The following is a 23,579-nucleotide window of genomic DNA, read 5'->3' on the forward strand; positions in this document are numbered from 1 at the left end:
AAACCAAGATGAAAATAATGGCTCTGGAAGCTTAGGCAACATGATGGTAGGGGGATGCCCTAGACGAGCTGATAATAATGGCTCTGGAAGCCGAATAAAAAAGCTAACTCTAAGCACTAAACTAGAAGAAAAATGGCTCTGGAAGCCAAACCAAAAAACTAACTCTAAACGCTAAACTAAAGAATGACAATGGCTCTGGAAGCCAAACCAAAAAACTAACTGATTCGTGCCCAATTGGTGTCTCAGCTGATTTGTGTTCAGCTGGTGCTCCTTGATTGAGGAAGTGATCAACAAAATTTATACCTATAACACCATACACTAGGGTAGCAAATTCAAAGCTACTATAGTATAGTGGCTTTAGGATCGTTCACTGGGAATGATGAACAAGCAATCAAGGATACCAATTCCAAGTGAATTGGTCTTGTTTCATTTCACGGTTAGCTTAAGGAATAAAACACAAACTTTGATTGGTAAAGGTTGAGACTTAAACTAACTAACTTAACAGAAGTTTGGAATAATTTAGGAAGAAAAGCATTCCTTGGAGATTTAGGTTCACTGGGGTGGTTCCTCATGCAAAAGACATAGCTCCGGTCAGATGGTTCATTTCTTCGCATTAGAGATTCAACTTATAGTCAATTCTCTAACCGGTGATGTATAGAGACTCCTTCAATTAGATTTCACTTTAATTCTCTCACTGATGCAACTTGCAATGGTTCATGCCTCTCACGAGCACTTACCATTCAAGGTGATCTTTAACCTTGGACTCCCCTTCACAAACTCGCAAAAGATAACTAATGGATGCCTCCTAGGAGTCCAAAAGCTTACCAAGTGTTGGTAATTCCAGAAAATCCTACCTTGAAGTCACCTACCAGAGGCTCGCAAGGGGTAAACTAGTGCATTTCCACGGTTGGAAATCACTTGCCTTACCAAGTGTTGGCCCAGGTGACTCCAAGGTGTTTTAAGTTAACTAAAAACATTGAAATCACTAAAGGATTTCACTTCCTCTTCATTACTGGCTAAAACCATAGAGCTTTGCATTCTTGCACTTGGAACCTTCCCCGGCAACCTTAGCTCCAAGGAATTGGAGGTTTAGTTACTCATTCTCTGGGAAAAATTCCTCAGAGAATTCATAACTTAGAAATAAAATGAAAATACAAAGTGAGAAGGTAAGGCAGTAGAAAGAAAAGACCTTTTACTTGCTTCCCAAATGGTTACAGAAGGAACTCCTCTCTGAGAACATGCTCCCGAGAGGTATATATATCAAATTAATATAAAACTAATTGTTACAAAGATATTTGGTCTTTTTACTAACTTAAAAACTAAGGAATCATGTAATTGGTGGTTTACAAGGAGTATTTTGGAATTTAGACAACAAAAATCTAATGGAAAATATCTCCCAATGTCGGTAGCAAGCTTCGAGAGGCTTCAGGAGCCATTTCGCAGGAGAAAAGTGGTGTCTGCGAAATTTCGCAGACACCCAAGAGGGCTGCGAAATTATTTCGCAAGACCGAGCTATCTTCACCAGGCTGCAAAGTTGGCTTCCATCTTGAAGTTCCTAGCTTCCCTCTCGCGGCATGGTTCGTGCATCGTCAAAAGGAGAAACACCTTACTGTACAAAAGTGCTGCGAAATTCTCGCAACAAAAGGCTGATTCCGCAACACTTTAGAGTGATTGACTTGTAATGGCTGCAACTTCTTCGTTTCAACTCTGAATCGCGCACCGTTTGAAGCATTGGATTGTTGACTTCCTGAGCTTTGAAATGGTATAAAGAATGCATCATTTGGACTTCAGAAATTGCCCCAAAAGTGGCTGCTACGACTGTCATCAAGAATATGCTCCATGACTGATCCTCTTTGCTTTTTCTCCTTGCAAACCGGATTCACTCTTGGCAATTGAATTCTAAGCTTTGCCCAAGATTCCTCATAGTTCTCCTCATTCTTGACTTGCTTTGGTGATCAAAATACTAACAAAAACACCAAAACTTACACAAAGTGATCAAAATTGCTTTAAAGGATCCTTAACATGCCAATTGAGTTAAAAGGCCTAAACTACTACTCAAAAGTGTTAAAAAGGATTAATTAAAAGCTATCAAATAGCACTTTTTGAGTAGTAATCACTAACTCTAAACGCTAAACTAGAGAAGGACAATGGCTTTGGAAGCCAAACCAAAAACTAACTCTAAATGCTAAACTGAGAAAATAAAGGCTCTAGAAGCCAAATCAAAAAAGCTAACTCTAAACGCTAAACTAGAGAACGACAATGGCTCTAGAAGCCAAACCAAAAACTAACTCTAAATGCTAAACTGAGAAAATAAAGGCTCTAGAAGCCAAACCAAAAAAACTAACTCTAAATGCTAAACTGAGAAAATAAAGGCTTTGAAAGCCAAACAAAAAAAAAAACTAACTCTAAATGCTAAACTGAGAAAATAAAGGCTCTGGAAGCCAAATAAAAAAAGCTAACTCTAAGCACTAAACTTGAAGAAAAATGGCTTTAGAAGCCAAACCAAGATGACAGTAATGGCTCTGGAAGCCTAGGCAACATGATGGTAGGGGGATGCCCTAGACGAGCTGATAATAATGGCTCTAGAAGCCGAATAAAAAAGCTAACTCTAAGCACTAAACTAGAAGAAAAATGGCTCTGGAAGCCAAACCAAAAAACTAACTCTAAACGCTAAACTAGAGAAGGACCATGGCTCTGGAAGCCAAACCAAAAAAAACTAACTCTAAATGCTAAATTGAGAAAATAAAGGCTCTGGAAGCCAAATCAAAAAAGCTAACTCTAAACGCTAAACTAGAAGAAAAATGGTTGTGGAAGCCAAACCAAGATGACAGTAAAGTCTCTAGAAGCCTAAACAAGATGATAGTAAGGGCTCTGGAAGCCTAAACAGGATGACAATAGTGACTCTGGAAGCCTAAACAAGATGATGGTAGGGGGATGCCCTAGGTGATAACTCACAAAGATAGGCAAATGGGTCTGACGATCATGAAATCAGCACGAGACATGGCAAACCTGAAGAGAGGAGTGTATGACCCAGTAGGAAAAGCGATGAGGGGGGTATGCCCCGGTATGATGACTCATAAAGATCAAGAAATAGATCGAGTAGTGAGGAAGTACACAAAAAGCCTAATAAACTCAAGGATGGGGGGGTATGCCCCAGTGTGACATGCCGCTGCAAATCTCAATCCATTGGGAAATGGCTGAAAGGGACTCTACGAGTCTCGAACGACGCTCCGCTGAGAGCTCATATCGATGAAGAGCTCAGGAATAATGGTCTGCGAGGCGAATATAATGTATCTCGGCCGAGTGATGGAAATTGTGACGGACATGTGAGAGAACGACCACCTCCGTGGCTAAATGAGGGAAATATGCTCCAGTATGGCATCAGATGTACCCGATCTGTCCTGATAACCCGAGAATAACACCATGGGGATGCGTAAAAGACCTGATATGTACCCCACTGAAATGATGACGTGGGAGATCCAGGCACCTAAGATAACTCCATCTGGGAATCACAACTATATCAAAGAGTATGAAGCTGACTGAACGACTCAAAAGAAGCTCCTCGGAGTATCCGGACAAAATGAAACCGAACCATCAACCTGGCGTGTATCTCATAACCGTGGATGATCATGTAAACCAGTGGGGGTCTATAAATCTCGATCAAGATGGGGAATATGCCCTAGTGTGGCATCGAGAATGTAACATATTGAAAAAAAAAATGAGCTCAAATCATCTATGCCTGCAACTGAATCAAACCCACATATCAAAGAGGCGTCCCTCGGAAGGAAGCATGACGACATCTAAGCATCTAAAAGCGCGGGCCTGGCTAGATGGCACTCGATAGGCTCCACTAAGGGATCATCGTGAGGATAGCGAATATATCATCATCTCTGCATACATCCCACAAATAAGGATAAGCACACAACTCCCTCATGATCTGTAAATCTCATCCGGACGGAAATATGCCCCTGCATGGCGTCGAATGTGTGATAAATCAGAAAAGGTCAAGTGTCATCAAGTCATCCTCTGTCAAATGCGCGATCCCGGTAATCTAAACACAACCGAAACGAATCTAACCATCAGAAAGGCGTCTCCCAGAAGAAGAAGCATGACGATATCTAAAAGGCGACCAGATCTCAAACACCTGTCCAAGCAGAGGCTGTCGAAGACGACATCTGATCCCATGGCCTCAGGGTGGTCTCAAGACACGAGACATAACGTAGGTTAGGGTGATAAGGTAATAGAAATGAAAGGAAACTAGGCCCAAATACCCAATAATAAAAAACTCATGCCCTGATATATGAAATGCAACATGTATAGTGAATCCCGTGAGCCATGGACCTGAGGATGCCTAACGTGAATATGATGTAAACGAGGAGACAAATGAAGCAAAACAAACTAATAGTGAGATGTGTGACGATGATGTGAAGGAAGTATCAAACCCGAGATAGGTCACTGTAGGAAAATAATAAGAGGTGAAGTGAGAATAATGAATCAGAAACGAAAACGAGGATGATGATAATGAAGCAAATAACACCAAAAGGAGTAGTGGTCGACTCGGATCAATCATGGAGTGAAGTCACATCAACTACGAACACGATGATGGAATGGACAATGACCCAAAGCTCCTAAGAGAAGGTCACTCATCTCGCTCACAAGATAGATATGACAAAGCAATACAAATAAAGAAGGGTCTCAGGAATCTCACATACGAACTCCCATCAATAAACATAGTCAATCAAGTGACCCTCGAATATCAACATACACAATGATAGAAAATAAATGCGCATAAGCGTCTCTTTTTTTTTTTTTTTTTTTTTTACATATATACAAACTGTACATGCTCTGAACGCATACAAATAAGATCCAAAGACGGGATCAAAATGAATAAACATACTCTCAAATGCTAATATATCACAAACTCCCTTCGATGAGGTGACCTTCTCAAACTGAGAATCCCTGGATAAGTGTCCATGGGATAGATGGTGGAAATGATGTGACTACCCTCCATGTGATGAACCGAGGAGGCTCACCACTCAGGGTGGAAGAAAATGACGCAGATGAGTAGCAGATAGGATAAACAAGATGAGACGAATAACACAACCAACGAGGTGAGAAGAAAATGCAGTGATGCAAACATATAGAGAATATAATGAGAAGAATGCAGCCCTAGGTCCAAGGCTCATGAGACTCCTAAACAAACATGCATGCATACACTAAAGGGCCCCCTACCCGATGAGAAAGTGTGAGCAAGGCAATCAAGAAAGAAAGGATATAATGCGCGTGCGGGGCTCAATGGGCTAGCAATAGTCTATATATATCAGAAGGGGGATAAAGCGATATAGCTAACCGAAATGATGGCCACCCGTCCTGCGACCATGGACTCAAACATGGTATCTCTTTAGCTGATCCACATTGGTCGGCTTTGAGAACTGGTTTCCATCTAAATCCATCAGTCATGCAACGCCCTCTGGGGATAACTCCCTGATGAAATAAGGGCCGCTCCAATTGGGTCTGAACTTCCCTCTCGGATCTTTGATCAATCCTCTGATGACTCTCAAGACTAAGTCACCTACATGCAGTGGTCTGGGCTTGACCCGCTTTTTGAAAGCACGGGCCATCTTCCTCTGATATACACGGACGTGATCTGCCGCTCTCAATCTCCTCTCATCTAGGAGATTGAGCTAATCAAATTGAGCCCGAGCCCAATCCATCTCTGGAATCTGCTGCTCTAAGGCTACCCTCAGTGAACCCATCTCGATCTCAACTGGTAGCACCGCCTCCATACGGTACACCAATGAGTAGGGTGTGGCTCTTGTAAAGGTGCGAAAAGAAGTCCTATAAGCCCACAATGCAAATGGGAGCTTCTTTGACCAATCCCGAGAAGTCTCAACCATCCTACGCAATATCCTCTTGATATTCTTATTCGCGGCCTCTACCGCCCCGTTCGTCTACGGCCTATACGCAGATGACCTATGATGTCGGATGCCATATCGCTACACCAAGGTGTCAACCTCTGCCCTGAAATGTACCCCTCTATCCGAAATCAACTCATGAGGGACTCCGTAGCGACAAATGATGTGTGACCTGATGAAACTAGCAACTCTAGATGATGTCAATCTCGCATACGAAGCAGCCTCCACCCACCTGGTGAAGTAATCAATGGTGACCAAGATGAACTTGTGACCACTGGAAGATTTCGGTGAAATCTTCTCGATGATATTAATACCCCATACGGAAAATGGCCATGGTGAAGTCAGTGCATGCAGCTCGGAGGGCGGCACGTGAATGAAATCTCCATGTATCTGACACTCGGGACATCTTTGAACAAACTGGCAGCAATCCGTCTCCATGGTCAACCAGAAGTAACCAGTCCTCATGATCTTACGGGCCAACATATGTCCTCCCATATGTGGTCCGCAGACTCCTGCATGAACCTCTCTCATCACTCGATCGGCAGAGGCGCGGTCCAAACATAATAGCAACATCCCGTCAGGTGATCGTCTATATAACGTCTCGCCGCAAATCACGAATCGGGCGGCTAACTGTCTCAGTGCTCTCCTATCCTTGGCCGTGGCGGCCTCAGGATACACGCCAAGTCTCAAAAAGTGATATATGTCATGGTACAGGGCAGACCATCGTCTATCTCCACATCCTCAATCAGACAACAGTATGCAGGAGCAGATCTCAACTCAATCAACAAAAGACGAACAGTGGCGTCAACAAGAAGTCAATCATGGAAGTTAGAGTAGCTAAAGCATTAGCAAACTGGTTCCGCGCTCTAGGCAGATGGGTATATCTCAAATCATCAAATCTCCCGACCAGTAGCTCTAAATATGCATGATAAGGCCTGAGCTTCGCATCTCTAGTCTTCCACTCGCCCTGAATCTATCTTAATACCAGATTGGAGTCACCAAACACCTCCATTTGTCTAATCCCAAGCTCAAGGGCCGTCTCCAATCCTAGAATACAAGCCTCATACTCAACGATGTTGTTCGTGGCCGGATGTCGATCCGAGAATGCCAAACGAACAGATCTAGGAATGTGATTACCATGAGGGGATATCAATAAGACGCCTATCCCGTATCTAGAATGGTTGGCTGCACCATCAAAGTACATGCGCCAACCCGACAGACTAGTCACAGCAGCGACATCCTCGTCCGGAAAGTCATCATCAATGGCTCTACCGTCGAAAACTGGTAAGGATGCTAGGTGATCCGCGACAATGCTCCCTCTAATGGACTTCCGAGTGACATAATGAATGCCAAACTCAGTCAGAAGTACCAACCATCTCATGAGGCGACCGACTAGGGCAGGTCTGTCAAACAAATATCTCAGAGGATCTAGACGGGATATCGAATGCACTGAATACTCGGTCATGTAATGTCTCAATCGGCGAGTGGCCCAAACCAACGCCAAGCAATAACTCTCAATCATGACATATCTCGTCTCATAGTCTAGCATCCTCTTACTCAGATAATAAATGGCTCGATCCTTGCCCGAATCATCGAGCTGAGCTAACATGCATCCCAATGCTACGTCTGAGACTGATAAGTATAGGAGTAGAGGGTGGCCTGGTGTAGGAGGCGCTAACATTGGAGGCAACAACAAGTACTCCCTGATCCTCTCAAACGCACGCTGACACTGATCATCCCAAACAGTAGGTTGACTCTTTTTCAAGAGTCGAAAAATGGGCTCACGGATGTTTGTCAATCTGGCAATGAATCTGTTGATGTACTGAAGTCTACCCAAGAAGCCTCTGACCTTTCTCTCTGTCCTCGGTGCAGGCATGTCAAGGATGGCTATGATCTTATTCGGATCTGCCTCTATGCCTCTCTCACTAACCATATACCCCAAGAGTTTCCCAGAAGTCACTCCGGAAGTGCACTTCTTGGGATTTAGTCTCAATCTGAATTGTCTGATCCTCTCAAAGAACCTCTCCAGAGATGCCACATGATTTGATCTATCTCAGGATTTCACTATCATGTCGTCCACATAAACCTCGACATCCCGATGCATCATGTCATGGAAGAGGGTGGTCGCTGCTCTTTGATAGGTGGCTCCTGCGTTCTTTAATCCGAATGGCATGACTCTATAGCAATAAGTGCCCCACTCGGTAATGAAGGATGTCTTCTCCATGTCATCCGGAGCCATTAAGATCTGATTGTACCCGGAAAATCCGTCCATGAAGGACAACATTGAATGACCTGTCGTACTGTCAACTAGCATGTCGATGTGTGGAAGAGGAAAATCATCCTTAGGATTGGCCTTGTTGAGATCTCGGAAATCAACACAGACTCTCACCTTGTCGTCCTTTTTGGGAACATGGACGACATTGGCCAGCCATTCCGGGTACTCGACCACTGATAAAAATCCCACACGGAGCTGCTTCTGAATCTCCTCTTTAACCTGTAGGCTCCAACGAGGGTGCAATCATCTCAATTTCTGCTTAATCAGTCTAGCATGAGGCAGAAGTGGTAAACGATGTTGGACGATAGACGAATCAAGGCCCGACATGTCCTCATAGGACCATGCGAAAACATCCAAGTAGGATCTGAGCAGTCGGATGAGACCATTTCTCTCATCTGTAGATAAATCTGATCTGATCCTCAACTCTCTAGGCTGGCCGGCTGTGCCAAAATCAACAATCTCCGTGTCCCCTACAGCAGGTGAAACCCTCTGAACAACGGGATCCGAATCGGAAACAGAAGATGAGTCATCATCTGAGTCGTGTTGTGCAATCTCATCATCGATATAAAAAATCTATGATGTGGGTGAAGATGGTGCAGATAAATCAATATCACAAGAGACAGGCAAATACTCAAAAGTGCTCAAATCCATAGATGAAACATCGAAAACAATGTCAGAACGGGATACGAACCCCGACAGAACGTCAAATGAAAAAGGTGGGTCCACAAAGTCGGACGCTCCCTCGATAATGCCAACATGGCTATCAAACAAATCATCAAAAACTATGACGTCCTCAGTAGACTCCGGAGTAGGGGCAGTCAGGCCCTCCTCGGCAAGCTCGATGGTGGATACCCCGAAAAGGTCAAATGATGAAGCAAGCCCTGGCTGAACAGTCTCCTCAATCAGGCTCAGGCTCAGTGCGAGCATCTCGTCAATATACTCGTCGCGTGGTGCGGCTCCGTCTACCATGTCACTGATCTCGGCAAATGTCCCGTGATCATCGATCTCATCCGGGAAGCAAAGCGTCATAAGGCTCGTGCGATCCAGAGAGGGAGGAGCAATCCACACGAAAGTCGAAGGACCAGGGGCTCCATCTCTCAATCGTAACTGCCGGACAAGGCGCTGAAGCTCGGCTTCCTGGGTGGTGCTAAGTCCTCTGATGATCCCGTTAGATGATGTGTGCGGCTCCGATGCCCTCACAAAGTAATCTGCTAGGCTCTTGGTGTACGGACGCATAGGATAATAAAACGGCGTGTGAGTCAGCCGAGCCCTCACCCTCTCCCTACACAACCGTGCCATATATCTATAATCAGCCTCAATGGGGATGAACCCGAGCCCAAATGGCATGTCATGATCAGGAATGGTGATGAACTCGCTCGGTCCATGCTGACGTCGACCCAATCCCATGCCAGAAAGATAAGATATGCTCCGCATAATATCGAGCACTACCATGCTGCTGTGCTGGTCAAAGAACATGGCTACAAAGTCTCAGCAAAAGTCCTCCAGCTCAAGAGTCTGTACCCCATCAAAAGTGAACCCGGTCAGCAGTAAGTTGTCGTCGCTATGGCTGATCTGGAGCACGGGCTCAGCGGAAACGAACATGTCCCCTACCGACTGTACGATAACGACCTGGCCCTCATGGATGAACTTCACTTTTTAATGAAGTGAAGAAGGGATGGCCCCGGCTCGGTGAATCCATGGTCGGCCCAAAAGTAGGTTAAAGGATGTAGGAATCCTCAAAACCTGAAATACAGTGACAAACGTGGCCGGACCTATCAAGAGCTCAATCTCCAATGTACCCATGACCTCTCTACGGGTACTGTCATATGCGCGAACGATCTGAGTAGAGGGACCGAAATTAGAAGGAGCGTATCCAAGAGCGATGGCAGTCGCAAGAGGACATACGTTTAGGGTCGAGCCATTGTCCAAAAAAACATATGGGACTCGGCGGCCTGAACAGCCCACAGATATGAAAAGGGGATGCGTGTGGTCTAAGCCCTCTAATGGCAAGTCATTGTCCGAGAATACAATACATGTGGCTCGGTTAGCCGTCATCATGTGAATCAAACCCTCAGGAGTGGTGGTGGTCTCAACTCTGATCTGGCTCAGGGCTCTAATCAATGCATCTCGGTGAGTGCTCGAAGATGCCAACAAACTCCAGATGGAGATACGAGCCTGAGTGCTCTATAGCTGCCTCAAAATCTCATCATCATCTGCTCTGACCTCCTCCTGGGATGACGTACCCTCTAAGGGTCTAGTGGCAGCGGCTGGAGGTGGCTGTCTCAATACTCTCCCTCCCCGGAGGATATACTGAACGTCTGGAGTCTGTGGATCATCACTGTGTGGAGTCTGCACCTCCTCAACATCCGGGGCTAAAACGAACGGCGTTTGGACGCTATAGCGCGTGAAAGTCGGGGGCTCGAAAATGGACGCACGTACTAAGGCTGTCTCAGGAAATAATCTGAATGGAGTGGGCACCTGAGGCCCCAAACACATGCTGCTCATCTCATAAATATCATCCAACTCTATGGGCTCCAGATCCATTTCATCCCAGCTCATCATGCAAACATGGTCATCAAAATAAGCAAAATCCAGGAAATGAATACCTCCGTCTGGTGGAGGGATTGCATGCGCTACATGGGCCGATAGGGGGTTTTGGGTTACACTCGGCTGACCCAAGTGAACCAAACCCTGATCAATCAAGTCCTGGATGGCATGCCTCAGCGCGGTGCATCGATCAGTCTCATGCCCTAACCCCTGATGATAGGCACAATGTAAATCCATCCGGAAGTGAGAAGGTAGAGGCTGAGGGGGCGGTCTCGAAGCTAGTGCAGTCAACAAACCGGCCTCTGTGAGCTTCCGAAGAGCCTGGCTCAACGGCATGCCTATCTGTGAAAACTGTCTCTGCGTCCTCAAAGCAAAGGGTGCAGAGGTCTGCTGAGCTCGAGGCCTGGGGTATGAAGGTGTGGGCCTCGGAGTGAACTGTGCAGCGTAGCATGGCTGTCTAGTGGCCGTGTATGAAACAGGAGGCCTCTCAACGCCCTGAGTGGGGGTCTACAATGTTATTTAGAATTTGATCTGCAAAAACAAATAGAGAAAAATGACCCATGCCTAAATGGGGGTCTACAATGTTATTTAGAATTTTCAAGATATAAGTATATATATTATTAAAAGAAACCGTCGAGAAATTATTTTTGTTAAAGGCAAAGATAATTTAATTCTTACTAATTAAATGAATATAATAAGGAGCATGTTTTACTTAAGCAAATATTTTATTATTATCTTTTTTCTTTTGAAATTGACTTTGTGATTTTAATAATTACATTGGATGATTGAAAAAATTACATTTGAAAACACCCCTAAAGTGGATATAAAGGTAGTTCCGATTTTTATAATTTTTCATTCTAATTTGCTCCATCGGGCTTAAAAGGCATTTTTATTTTATAATTTTTTATAAATAATATTGATTTGAAAATAACACATATCATAATAAGATCGAAGATTTTTGTTATTGGTAGGATGAAATATAAATATTTGGAACAAAATTGATACTACATGTTTCTCCTAAATCAAAATATATTTGAATTTTTAAATAAAAAATATAAAAAATATATTTTAAATTGATTTGAATAATAAATTATCTTAATAAAATCATTAAAAAAGTTTATTAAATATTAAAAAATTATATATAAATATTAGAATATTAAATAATTATACATAAATATTAGAATATGGATGGAGATTTATTTATAACAATAAAGTTGGTGTTTAAAATTGACGAATGACACGATGGGATTGATTAGAAGACCGCCGCTCCAAAACCCTAAACACACGAGAAATTGAACGAGTCCTACACTGTGGGGGACATCACGAGTACGAGGGTACAACGTGCCATTATTATTCACTGCTGTAAATGTGGCATGGTTAATTGTACGAAAAAGCACACTTCCAGACACTTAAAATTTTTAACTTAACTACGAAGTAATCATTCAACCTGGGTTTGGACATGGGTTCCACCCCTTGTACTAGGTTACTAAATGTGGGATGACCATATTTTTTAGCATAAAATATAGGGAGAATTATCTTTTGGAGGTAGATGGCCCCAAATTAACAAAAGGTCCATATAAGTCTTCAAATTGAGTTGAAGGATATGAAATAGTAACAGACAAATATACCCTTTAAGAACATATATAAAATATTTTATAAAATTAAGTTAAATAATTTTTTTTCAATAATTTTTTTTTCAAAAATACTAAATTAAATAAAAGTAGTTTTCAAAAATATTAAATTAAATATTTTTTTTTCAAAAATATTAAATTAATTTTTTTTCAAAAATATTAAATTAAATTAAAGTATTTTTAAAAATATTAAATTAAAAATTTTTAAATATTAAATTAAATAAATTTATTTTTAAAAAATATTAAATTAAATAAAAGTATTTTAAAAAATATTAAATTACATAAAAGTATTTTTTAAAAATATTAAATTAAATCAAATAAAAGTATTTTTCAAAAATTTTAATTTTTTTTCTCAAAATCAACAAAGGACATTTTTGGAAATACTGAAGGATGATATCCTTCAATTCAATTTTCATACTTTCATTGGGTCTTGGGCTCAATTTGAAGAATTATATGGACCTTTTGTTAATTTGAGGGCCCATCTACCCCTAAAACATAATTCTCCCTAAAATATATACATTACATACCATATAAATAAATAAATAAAATACATTACATACCATATAAATAACTAGTCATCTATGTAACTTGGGCTTGAACGTGGGTCCCACCACTTGTCATGGGTTACCAAATGTGGGATTCGGACGTTAAATTAAAAATGTTGTTAGAATCGATATAATAAGATAGTATTTGAAGCATTTTGGATGCCACCCCTGCCTTAAAGTTTCCTTAAAAAAATTGCATACCATGTATCAAAATATTTTTTTTTTCAATTTTAATCCAAAAATTTATATGAGAAAATTGCATACCATGTATCAAAATATTTTTATGGTAAAAATAATGATGAACTTTTCATATAAAAATTAGCATAAATACGTCATTAAAACTATTTAATTATCCTTCAAAATCTACCTAGTGTTACCATTTTAGCATATATCACATAAATTTCATACTATACGACCATAATGATAAAAAATGACAATTAAAAGAAGATTCTTGAAAAAATAAGAAATTTACAATTCTTAGGTGGCATTTGTTTGTTTTTTTTTTGAAATAGTATTTAATAACGTTAAGTATTAGTTTGTTTATTTTTGTAATATTTTATTCTATTAAATATTAAAAAGTAAAAAAAATTAATATATTATTTTTTTATTAAAAAAAAGTAAAATATATTGATTTTTTAAATTTAGTAAAAAATTTATAATAAAATTATAAAAAATAAAAAACAAACAATTTAAAGTCTAAAAATAAATTATTTTCAATAAAAAGCTAAATAAAACAAACACCCTTTGAATTCACTCAATAATTTGCTTAATCAAATCGGATTAATATTCAAATTTTTAGGAAATAAAGCATTCAGAGAAAACATATGTTGAATTTTTGAAAAAATTAAGTAGAGTAAAATTTTATTTTATAGTTCCTCCAAATTATTATATATAGAATTTAATATTTTATTGTACTAATGCTATAAAGTTATAAAAAGTTGAGATTTAGGTATTATCAAAAGGGTTGGATGCTTAAAACTATTTTATGTTGGTGGATAATTTCTATATGATTTAAAAAAGGAAAGAAAAGGACCATACATATGAGTGAAAGTAAAAGGAGGAGACCCTGTGTTTGGCCATAAAAAGGAATCTTCTCTTCTCCAACAGTGGTCACTGCTCTTTCTCAATCTTTCTTTTTCTCTCTTCCAAACAATTGGTGGCTGGGAGTGTGGGGTTTGTGACCTGTCCACACAACTGGAAGCAACATAGAAAGGTAAAAATGGAATGGAAATCTAGATAGCCAATCCACTAGTTCCATCTGTGAAAATTGCAGTGCTGATCAGCCCAATGTCTTTGGAATATTGCTAGGATTTTTCTTTTTCCTTCAGCTACCGCCTGGCTCCTTCAACCTTGGTTTCTCATCCAAGTTATATCTTTGGATTTCTTTTTCTCTCTTTAGGGTTGGTTTTAGATTCTTTGCTTAATTTGGAAATGTGCTTCTCTCTTTTCATGTATGGTCGTTTGTTTATTTTTTCTCTGATCTCACACCCACTTTTTTTTTTTCTCTTTCCAAACCCCCATTTCTCTTTCTCTCACTCTATTGAATTCTCTTTGAAGTACCAGTTTGATCTGTGAAGGGTCTGATTTTTTTTCCTTATTTGTTCTCTCTCTCCACATATAAGGAGTAAAATGGTTCTTTGGTCTGATACTGATTTGTGTTGATTTTTTCTGTGAAGGGTTTGGTTGAAAATTTTCCAATGGCGCGGCAGAAGATTCAGATCAAGAAGATTGACAACACAGCAGCAAGGCAAGTGACCTTCTCAAAGAGAAGAAGAGGGCTTTTTAAGAAAGCACAGGACATCTCAATACTGTGTGATGCCGAGATAGCGCTTATTGTCTTCTCAGCAGCAGGAAAGCTCTTTGAGTATTCAAGCTCAAGGTTAGTTTTATCATCTCTCCCATTCCTTCTTTTTATACATAGATATATGAATCTCAGTGCATTTTGCAGGCAATCCTAGTACCCTTTCTTTATTTGTTCGATCAAGCTCAAACCCTAGTTGTCCTATGCATTTGGAAAAGCATCATCATATCTAATAAACAAATGGATACCCTCCCAAATGCACAGTAATATCTGAATTGTTTTGTCAGAATGGAGAGTATTCTACTATTTTACACTGTGTTATGTTACCTATAAAAAATTAAGTTCCACATCATTCTTAGCTGCTTGTTATGGTGATTGTGCTATCCTGATTGTCTTCTGCTTAGCTTAATTTCCCCTCATGATGACGGCCAACTCCACCATGAACCAAAACAGTCCAACCCATTTGGCACTCTTCCCTACAAATCTATGCAAGATGATGCCCTATGGCCACCCCAACCCTCACTTACAGTAGCTGGATCAAGAACCCCACATCCATTACCCACAATAACTGGATTAAGAACCCCGTAACTCCAGATCTGGGCAAGATGATGCCCTATGGCCACCTCAAGTCTCTCCCACAATAGCTGAATCAAGAACCCCATATCTGTCACCCACAATAACTGGATTAAGAATCTCATAACTCAAATACATGTTTTTAATGCCACTTGGGTCACTATAGATTGACAGATATTAATTGATTTGCAATAAATAAATAAAAAAGCTTCAATCTAGGGTGAGCTACATGGGTAACTCGATAAGTTTCCTGAATAGGGTTTGTCAAAGTTAGGGTTTAGGAATGAAGAAGGATAGGAGAAGGATGTGTGATAATGCCCACTGGTAAGTCTCCTACAACTCCCCATTTAGTCTTGCTCACGGGTTGATTTTGGATGAGCATTTGGGGGGAGGGGGGTTTGAAATGGTTGAGGAAATGTTTAGCGTGGAGGGGAAGAATATTTTAGGGAGATATATTTGTACCCATAATTCAATGACGCTTTAGAAAAGTGTCAAGGTACATTATTAATGCTACGACACTGTCATTATATACCAAGTTATGCCTAGATGACCCTTATCAAACAATGACGCTTCTAATAAGCACCATGAATTGAAAAATATTACACTAAACAATGACACTTTTAATAAGCACCATTAAATATAACATTATAATCTAAATAATGAAGCTTTTTAAAAGTGTCAAGGAATCAAACGTCATTATTTTGAATTTTTGTAGTAGTGTTATATCCACAATTAATATTTAACGAAAATAAACGATTTTGTATCATATTTATTAACATATAAAAAATTAGAGATAAAATTTTAGGATCCATTGTTTAATTGAATGAAAATCTTACCTTTATCCTTAACCGGTACTATTGTGTCATTTCCAAATTTTACCTCTAAATTAAAAGTCTATCTAACTTGGAAAGCATCTCTTCTCTACCACACATATGACTACTATAGATTGTATCCAAAAACCATGTACTTTTGTTTTTATTCTTTCCAACACTATAAGCTAATAAGAAGGTCTTTGAATTTTTACCTTTACCTTTTATAGCATTAGCCTAGAACTTCCTTTCATTCGATCTCCAAGCCCTACGTACGTTTTAACTTGCAATGACCATATTCTTTTTCAATTATAATATTATATATGAGATTTATTATTTCCTTTAGTTGAAATATTACCTCTTCCTCATTTTTAGCCTAATTTGGAATTTCCTTGTCTATTTTTCAATTATAACCTTTCTTACTTGATTTAGAATTATTTTGAGACTCATTTTTTCTCTTCTTAGACTTACTTGGCTTTTTAGTGCTTCTTTTGCCTTAATTTGAGACCTTTCATCCAAGCATTGTTCATGGGCTTGCAAGGAACCTATCAATTCATTTGATGTCATGGTACTATGATCGTTCAATTCTTCAATTATTGTTACCTTATACTCAAATTGCATGGTTAAGGTTTGAATAATTTTCCACATAACTTGGAGATATGAAACATTTTCACCATTAGATTTCATTTGATTTTAATAATTTAGTCCCTAAGGAATGTGATTTCAATGCTCATGTCTAATTTTATTGACTAAAAAAATTTCATTGGACAAGTATTGGGTAAAACCAAAGGTGGAGTTGTTCCCTACAAGGGGGAAGTTTTCATGTATGCTTTTCATGATGATGATGATATGCCAAGGAACTTCAAGGAAGCTCTCCTTTACTTGTGAAATGTGAAAAGCTACAACCAACTCCATTTGGAAGTTGGTTGAACTTCCATTTTCAGCTTAAGATAATTAGGAGCAAGTGGGTTCTCAAGGTCAAATGCAAGATAGATGGTTCAATAGAGAGGTATAATGCTTGACTTATGGCAAAAGATTACATTCAAAGAGAGGATGTAGAGTATAAGGAAACCTTCTAATCGATAATGAGGTTTGCCTCAATTTGCCCAATTCCCTTCCCTCCTTTTGAAGTAAAAGAAAGCTCCTCTATTGATAGGAAAATTTAGAGAAGATTTGACTTATTTGATATTTGAAATTCTTTTTAAAATTTAAAATTTAAAATTGGAATTCTGTAATTACAAACTTGCTCTTGATGTTGGCACATATGAGATGGAGAATGTATTTTGATATGATTTGGGTCCACTAAAAATTTGAATTTAGTCCTAAAGGTAGTAGTACTATTTATATGAATAAGTCCTTTTTTTTTTTTTTTGCTTCAATATACTAGAGAAAGAGAAAAAAAATTCAATAATGGAAATTAACATTTTTTTTTTAAAAAAAAGGTTAAATTATTATCCTATTGTTAAAGATAAATTAGATTATTTGAGAAATTCATCATATCCAATACTTCATCTAAATAACCACAAAATATTCTTTGAGTATATTTTAGGTGATATTTCCTCAAAAGTTGGGAGTCTTATAAATTCTTTTTATTGATGGCATATATAAATTATCAATTACTTATTAATTGAAATCATATAAAACCCACTTTGGATTATATATATGTACGTATGTATGTATGTAGGTATGTGATAGATTGAAGATATTTAGGTACAAAAAGTACAAATATTGTTAAATGTATGCTCTAGTAAAAAAAAAAAAAATACTTGTCCAACTTTTATTTTTCTTTTTTTGTGAATTAAAAACCACTTGATTTATTAAGATGATAAGAAGTTTTTTAAAATTTATAATTTACGGAAAAACAAAATCCTTATAATAAGATAACTAATCGTTAGGGTTTTTTCGTTTTTTTAAATTCTGATACATAAAAAAGTTTGATATATAGTTTATTAATATATTAAAAAATTAGAACTCATATGTGTTGTCTTTGCTCGCAAACATGAATGGGATATTATTCACCTATAAGATTAGAACTCGTATGTATGAAATAAAATTAATTTATTTGTGAGATATAAAGCAAAATATATGATACTCCACCCAACAAAAATTTGACATGAAATGCAATAGAGATGGACAATATCCACTTTAGTTTTTAGATTACCACCAATAAGTATACCCAAAATTTGTTTTAGGACTAGTCCAAAGGTCACATTACCTCTACATATATAGACAATCAAAATTTATACAAGCCAATTTTCTTCTTCTTAATCTAAATGTTATATAGTCTTGAATTTTTGGCATAAAGCCAATAGCTACAGATTTGCAAAAAGGTCAATCTTACAAGTAAAAAAGTAAAACTTACTCATTATTGATGTGACATTGGATGGTGTTGGAATGGCTATTGGAGGCAACATCTATAAGAGTAGCAAAGAAAGCATGAAATCTTGCAAGCTAAGATTTCATTACAAGTTATACATAAATTAATATAAGACCATAAAAGAAAAAGTACTTGAACTCTATTATCAATTTTTTGAATTGTTCATGCATTGAGAATTGATCATTTTGATATTATATTTTCTTATAATATAAAAAAATTATTAAAATTATCTTTATAAATATTTCAAGTGGGAAAATGTTGTAAGATAGAGATGATGAACTTATGAAGACTATATGTGATGGATAGAAATGTGACGACGAGTAGTTGAAAACATCTAGTGGAATGAGGGAACTAATAATACTTCATACTTTAAGATATAGATATAAGAAGTGTTGAAACATAAGATGTTTCAAGACTTAATAATTATATGTAGTTTCTATCCTCTATAATATGTTTGCACCAAGGAATTAATCCTTTGAGAAAGCTCAATGATCTAATTTGAATTAATAGATGTCATGAAATCTCAAATCTTGAAACGTAACACATTATATGAGGTATGCATTTTGGATTAATATGGTAATTAACTTTTATTTAAATGTTATTTATTTATTGCAGTTCAATCTCAAAACAATCAAGTTGTTTTTTAATGGGATAATCTCTAGCATAATATTTGAGGGCTCCATTCACTCTATTATACCAAAAGGAGTGTTCCTTCCTTATTATTATTATTATTATTATGTTATTTATATATTTATTTATGGCAAAGAAAATTTTTACTAATCTATTAGAAAGTGATTAGAGATTAACTTTTGGAAGGAATGGGGCAAAAGATTTTATGAATAATAGTTATTAGCCAAATTCTTTTATTTAAATATTCTCTAAATAGAATCCTTTAATGAGATATAGAATACATTTCTTTTTGGTAAGACATTGTTAGCTTGAATCAAGATTAATCAATGAATATAATGAGGGATTTCATTAACATATATATGAGATCTAATTGAACTGTAAACAATTTATAATTGAAGTACCAATTTTTAACTCATGTACTTATATTAAAATGATTAAAAAAATTTATTCAACGATGTTTAATAAAAAAAGGCTCCACACTCCAAAATAAAATTACTTGTCCAACTTTTTATTTTTCCTTTTTTGTTAATTAAAAACCACTTAATTTATTAAGATGATCAGAAGTTTTTAAAAATTTATAATTTATGAAAAAAAAAAGCTAAATCCTTATAATAAGCTAACTTAATTAATCTTTAGGGGTTTTTCTCTTTTCCTTTTTTTAATTATAAATACATAAAAAAAGTTTGATAGCCTATTAATATATTAAAAAATTAGAACTCATATATATTTTATGTCTGAAATAAAATTAATTAATTTATGAGTTATAAAGCAATATATATGATAAATCTTTACTATGATAAATTGGAGCAAGTATATTTTTGTTCCATTTTAACATTTACAAGAGTACACCCCATAGAGAAATCAGGCTAACAGAATACAAGGGATTTATAATGACTATGGCAACTAATTAGTCCTACAATCACTCGAAGTTAAAAAAGGAATTACAACTCATGCCAATGGCCCCTCAAGTTGGTGTATAAATGTCTCTAATGATCAACCTGTCTAGTAAGCCGTGGAAGCTTTTAATTGAAACGGCCTTTGTAATAAGCATATCTCTGAGTTGATCTTCTAACCTAACGAAAGGAAATTGAATGACTTTTTCTTCAAGATTCTATTTGAAAAAATGTTGATCTACCTCAATGTGTTTGGTACGATCATGTAGGAATTCTTTTGGTAAATTTTCTTTAATTTATTTAATAAAAATTTTGAAAAATATTATATTTTTGGGTAAAAAGTGATTTTGTTACTAATTTTTCTTTTCCTTTTTCTTTTTTTTTTATTTTATAAAAGGGGCAAATATTTAATTAGCAAAAATAAATATGACATGTTTAGATAATGAGAAAGCTATATGAAATACAATAAGAAGTGGATGTAATTAACTACTAATGGTATATTAATAGTGCTAACAAATAAAATGGCAAAACAATTCACTAATTCTCTTCAAAACTTAATTTTCATATTATTATTTTTATTACTGTCATTTTATCAAGGATGCCATAAAAGCGCCAAGTAGGAGATTAATAAATAATTAATATTTTTTTAATTATAGAAGTGATATGGGAGAAGAGTTTCCAAAGTTGAGGTAAGATTAAACCATCCAAATTATTTATCATATCTTCCTTTACCTAATGAAATCCTTATGTTTAAATTTAATTTTTTCATAAGATTTCAAAATATTACCTTTAATTGAAAAGAAAAACAAACAAACAAACAAATAGTGCATGTTCCAATAAAATAAAGTTCAAGACAGTATAACTATTATCTCCCTTACTCTTTATTAATGATCAATAAAACCAACATTATTTTGCTTTATAATTTTTTTTTCCCTCATAAAGAAATGTAACCTCACTTCACAACTGTTAATTATTAAAAAAACAAAGTTGAAAATTAGCTAAAATAAAATAGGGACAATTGTGTTTTCAACTCATATAGGCTTGATAATTAAGGTAAGGTCCTCCAACCACCCATAATTGATTATAAGGATATGAGATGGTAATCGACAAAAATACCCACTTGATTCATTTTTGTCTTTATTCTACCACTCTTCACATGCCACTATTTTTTCTTATTTAACCATTTTTGGATTCTTCATTATTTTTTAAAACTCTTTTATAAATAATTAAAAATTCAACATTATTTTATATTTTAAAATTATAAATAAACTAAAATTATATTAATGATTCAAAGACTATTTTGGAAAATACTTTCTAAAAAAAATTTAATTTAAATAAATAAAAATTATCTTTTACATTTATTTTTATCTTTTACATTTTAGAAGTAAATAATTTAATGATTAAAATAAATATATTCACTATTTTAATTTCTTTTATACTAAAAAGTATTTTAAATTTTTTTTTTACTACTATAAAATAAAAAGTTTGATTTTTTTAATCTTCTTCCTTCCTTATTTTAATAACTTTTTGAACACGACTTTTAGTAATAAGTTATATGGAATGTTACAAATTAGTTTATTAAGGATTTTTTTAATGATTTTAATTAATTGAAAATTTGTTAAAATAAAAAAAATAAAAAATAAAAAAGAAAAAAGAAAGAAAGAGGATGGATGGATAGTTTTTATTTTAACTACTCAATTAAAATGTTTTCATATGACTTAATTTTAGAAGTGGATTATATCAATACATAGTAGAGATTGAATTTTTCTTATATAAAAGGGTTGAAATGTATATTTACTTATTTTAGATGAAAACAAGTAGTTAAAAATTATATAGATTATATTTGAGTTTGGTTTTAAAATATTTTTCTATTTTTTATTTTTTATTTTTTTATTTTTAAAAATAATTTTTATTTTCTATATTGTCTCTTTTTGAAAATATGTTTAATTAAAAAATGAAAACTATTTTTAAAAATGAAAATTGAAAACCTTGTTTAATACTATTTTTTATATGAAAATTAAAAAAAAAATTATTTATTCATTTATTGCGCCACTGTACAATTATATTACACTAACTATACAAAGGAAATGTACTAAGTGTACAAAGGTATACAAGGCTACCATTTGTGAAAGATTATAATCGATTATGAATCATACCTTTATTTTTCTGTTCACTCATGAATTGTACACATATGTCATGCACTTTATTTAATTATCGCATGGAAATTCCAATATCTTCATTCAAAAATATTTAGGATTAGTATGGAGAGCAATTAGGTAATTTTGGAATGGAGAAATTTTGAATAGTTTGAAGACTTTAATTCGGCCAATTACCCTATTTACACTTTCAAAATTACTGGAAGGTTGGTAAATTAGTCTTAAAAATATTGTATTCTTGATTAATATTATATATATATATATGCATGTGAGTGTTTACATTATTTTCGAAATAATAAACATCATGTGTCTAATTTGCAAGTTAGAAAAAAAAATAATTAATAATATTTTATGAGGTATTTAAAAAGTATTTATTATATGTTCTATAAATTTGAAAAAAAAAATATTTTATGATATTTAATTTACAAGTTAGAACAAACAAATAATACTAATATTTTATGAAGTGATTAAAAATTATTTAATATATATGAGAAATAATATAAGTTTGAAATAAAGAATAATATTTATTATATATTATGTAAGTTTGAAAAAAGGAATAATATTTGATGAAAAAAAGAATAATATTTATTACCCAACTTAGGTGGGTTGAAAACACAATTCTCCCAATAAAATATGATCAAGAGTATTTGAAATATTACAACCTATCAAAATAGCCCAAACATTATAAAGATAGGCCCAACAGCAACAAAACTCATCGTCTCATACTCGAACACTTGTGGCTGTGAATAAAGGGTCGAGAGCGGTGATTTCAGCGAAGAAAGAGATCTTGTGTTAGAAGTAAATAATTTAATGATTAAAATAAATATATTCACTATTTTAATTTCTTTTATACTAAAAAGTATTTTAAAGTTTTTTTTACTATTATAAAATAAAAAGTTTAATTTTTTTAATCTTCTTCCTTCCTTATTTTAATAACTTTTTGAATATGACTTTTAGTAATAAGTTATATGGAATGTCACAAATTAGTTTATTAAGGATTTTTTTTAATGATTTTAATTAATTGAAAATTTATTAAAATAAAAAAATAAAAAAGAAAGAAAGATGATGGATGGATAGTTTTTATTTTAAGTACTCAATTAAAATGTTTTCATATGACCTAATTTTAGAAGTGGATTATATCAATACATAGTAGAGATTGAATTTTTCTTATATAAAAGGGTTAAAATGTATATTTACTATAGCCACAAGAGCAACAAAACTCATCATCTCACACTCATCATTCACTAATGGTCGAGGGCAGTGATTACAACGAAGAAAGTGATCTTGTTTTGGAGTAGGGTCCGTTGGCATGGTTCATCTCGGTGTTGGAGTTGGATTCAGATTTTGTACCTGATTGATGATCAAGAAGGCTCAGAAGAAATTGCTGAATGAGAAATTGCTGATTTCACATTCATCAATTTTTTCTC

The 23,579-nt window shown here is 35.5% G+C and overlaps 1 pseudogene; it reads left to right on the top strand.

Moving 5' to 3' along the window:
- The first annotated feature begins 13,953 nt into the window (after positions 1 to 13,953).
- Positions 13,954 to 14,871, top strand: LOC104881714 (MADS-box protein GGM13-like; annotated as a pseudogene).
- Positions 14,872 to 23,579: the final 8,708 nt, after the last annotated feature.

The sequence above is a fragment of the Vitis vinifera genome, chromosome 15 (assembly GCF_030704535.1).
Source record: "Vitis vinifera cultivar Pinot Noir 40024 chromosome 15, ASM3070453v1".
NCBI classification, from domain to species: domain Eukaryota; kingdom Viridiplantae; phylum Streptophyta; class Magnoliopsida; order Vitales; family Vitaceae; genus Vitis; species Vitis vinifera.